Source organism: Gastrolobium bilobum, unplaced genomic scaffold (assembly GCF_033153095.1).
Source record: "Gastrolobium bilobum isolate Gb01-03AN ecotype WA unplaced genomic scaffold, APGP_CSIRO_Gbil_v1 utg93055, whole genome shotgun sequence".
Classification (NCBI taxonomy): Eukaryota; Viridiplantae; Streptophyta; class Magnoliopsida; order Fabales; family Fabaceae; genus Gastrolobium; species Gastrolobium bilobum.
The window spans coordinates 13605-16956 of record NW_026899653.1 but is presented as its reverse complement, the minus strand read 5'-3'; the positions used below and the strand labels follow the sequence as shown (position 1 = coordinate 16956).

The 3352-nt window shown below is 36.4% G+C and overlaps 1 non-coding gene across 1 annotated transcript; it reads left to right on the top strand.

Moving 5' to 3' along the window:
* Nucleotides 1-395: 395 nt before the first annotated feature.
* Nucleotides 396-502, top strand: LOC133292310 (small nucleolar RNA R71). Its single transcript, XR_009748897.1, has one exon. It is a non-coding gene; the product is annotated as a small nucleolar RNA R71 (small nucleolar RNA).
* Nucleotides 503-3352: the final 2850 nt, after the last annotated feature.

Here is a 3352-nt window from a genome sequence, read left to right as displayed (position 1 = left end):
TTTTAGCATAACACACCAAGGCTGTGGAAGGGCAGTCTGTTGAATCATGATGATCACCACATGCAAAGCATGGTTCACTCTTAGGGGTTGTGAGTTGTAAGACTTCCACTCTTGGTTGATCTTTGTCAGTTTTCAGATTATTCACTTCATTCATTAATGTAGCCAGTTGAGCTTCCATAGCAGTTTGTTTATCCAATTATAGTATGCCCGGCTTCCTGACTGGATTCATCCTTTCTAGTGGAAGCTGAAGACAATGTTCTGCAGTACCTTCTATGATCTCATATCTGGATTCAAGAGTTCTTATAAAAAAATATCCTTATGCAGCAAAATTTAAATGTGATTGAGAAGTATGGTCAATTCCTTTATAGAAAGACTGTAAAATTCCCCATTTCTCTACCCCATGGTTAGGATAATTTCTGATAATGTCCTTATACCTCTCTCATGCTTCATAGAGATTCTCTCCATAAAATATTCTGAAGTTAGAGAGCTCTGCTCTGACATTAGCTTGACGAGACATAGGGAGGAATCTCTCTATGAACTTGTTAGTGAGTTCTTCCCATGAGTGTATGGATCCAGGGGTGAGGGATTTCATCCAAATTTTGGCTTTTGAGCCCAAAGAGTGAGGGAACAGCCTCATTCTCATACTCTCTTCTGTTACACCTTCTGTTCTAAAGTTATCACAAATATCTTGAAAATTGTTGAGGTGTGTGTGTGTAAGGATCTTCTGCAGGGAGTCCATTGAAAACTCCAGCCTCCCTAATCATATTAAACATGACAGGTTTTAACTCAAAGTTAGGAGCTACAACAGGAGGGAGGATTACTCCTCTTTCTGGTCTGTTCCTTGAAGGAGCAGCCAGAGCTCTGTAGTTTTGTTCCAGAGGAATATCTTCATTGTTATTATTATGATCAGCCATATTTGGTTCAAAAATATTTTCTCTGAGATTTCTTCTTCTCCTGTGAAAGGTGCGTTCTGGTTCAGGATCAAAGAAAAACTCAGGTATTTCAGTGGAATAGTGAGAATCAGTTTCAGATTCTTCACTCATAAACCATAAAACATATACAGTATAAACAACAGAGTATATAATAAAGAATAATGAATGGTGTATAAACAAAGTATGAAATAAAATAATTTAAGAAAATAATTTAGTGTAATCTATCCCTGGCAACGGTGCCAAACACTTGTTGGGTGTGAACTTGTTGGTTGCTTAGATGTTCCTTTATAGCACGTTCCCTTAATTCAGTTCATAAAGAGAAAACACATTTGTTCTCTTGATTTTAACCCAAGTGCGCAAGTGCACGCATCAAGTAATAAATGAGATTATTAATGCCCAGATTATCGTTCCCACGAGAATAGAACCCTAAATAATACCTTAAACTGTTTTATAAAGAATTAAAATGAAAAGAAAAGACAATATTTGAACTGTTTGGTCATTTGTTCCCTACTATCTTGAAAATGTTCTTCAAAGACAGTAAGTTTAGTCTGACTTCAAAAACTCATCGCATCGTTATATATCAAATCTTTCTTGATGAGAGAAGGAACGACAATATTCATTGGATTTTTGGTGTTGTAGTCATGAGATTTATGAAAGAAAATAACTACAAAATAACAATATTTAAGAGATAAAAATATGGATGGATAAAAACAGTTTTTAACACAAGGAACGGATCCACTAATCCATTCTTAAATGGCTATATTCTCAACCTAAGACTTAACCCTTCTGAATTTGTTCAGGTCTTTTCACTGCCAACTCTGATTTCTCAGGTCATGGACTTTAATAGCTCACAAGTTTCCATATTCCTATAGCTCCCGTGACTCCAACAGTTACTAAGTTCTGAACCTTTAGTGAACGAGGTGGTTCTTTATTCCTAAGGCAACCAGTAGTGTTGTTTCCACAACATTACCTTCATCCTCTGATTAAGTTGTCTGAAATCCCTTTCTTATGGAAGTTCCTTTCTCATTTTGAGTTCAATTTCCATTGATGTGCAAAGAATAAAGCACACTTAATCACAGAAATACAAAAGCTTCAGTGCAAAAGTTTTGAATACAGTTCTTTAAGAACTTCACAGTTTTTCCATTCCGCAAATAACTTAGCCCATGGCTATAACAATAAACATAATTATTTCAAACTGAAGTCCCATAGACCCGAGATTCAGTTCAGAGATAACGATCAGAAGAGAAAAGAAATAACAACTTATATTGATAAACAAGATTAGGTTACAAAAAAAAATGGAGAAGTATGGAAATTGCTCGTTGTAACACCCCGTGTATACCCGGTTTGTTAACATATCATCGTATTAAGCTGTGCTTAATTAAAAATACGGAATATCTTTTTCTTTTCAATTATGACGTCATTATACTTAGCCGAGTTGATTACTTAATCATTTTCATAAAATATCTCTTGTATGTAAATTGCAAATAAACATCTAACTGAAATACCTCATAATATAGATAAAGTGAGTATCTAAAATCACGGATCTACAACACGTAGTCTGGAAAATATCCTGATACATTATTACAACTCCTAATAAAGCAAGACAATAAAGTCTGTGTAGCATGGACAATCCCCATGCTCACGAAATCAACAGCATAACCAACAAAGTCTCAACATAATAATCCATAAACTGAAGCTAAGAGTATAAGACAGTAAATAGGATTCAGCATCCAACATAATCATCATAACAAAAAATAATCAGCTAATCTCCGGCCTCCTGCCGCTGGAGGTCTCAACCCCTGCATTACCTAAACCTGAAATGGTGTCCCAAATGTGGGGTGAGATCTCTAAACAGAAATCTCAGTAAGACAAGGGGTCCTCAAGGATCTTCCACCTCAAGCTCACTTACATGTGCAATATAAGTTCTAAAAGCAGTAATTCAATATTAGTTCTCAAAACTATGCAGTGCAACAGATATTCATGCCATGTGTGTTTAAACTATTCTATTGGCCAGAGAAATGCAGGAATACGTTTATTACCCACACGTAGTACAAGGAACACCGCTTGCACCTCACCCACAGCCTCACCATCTTGTATGTACCACATACTCAGGCTTACCGTATAGGTGGAACACCATATGCATATCATAAAGGCACTAGCATATAACAGCTCAATAGCATTTCAAAATATCCTAAGCATGTAACACAGCATGCATATAACCATACCCCCATGAGACATGGTGGAACCACAACATGGCTAAACCGAGGACACGAAAGCTTACCTTGCAAGCTAGCTATCCCAGCCAAGAGTCCACACAATCTCAAAGTCCAAACACAGCAGTATCACAATCTGTTATAGACCAAAATATAGCAATAATCATACTCTACAAGCATTCAACAAAGGACAACGCCTTTTCTTAC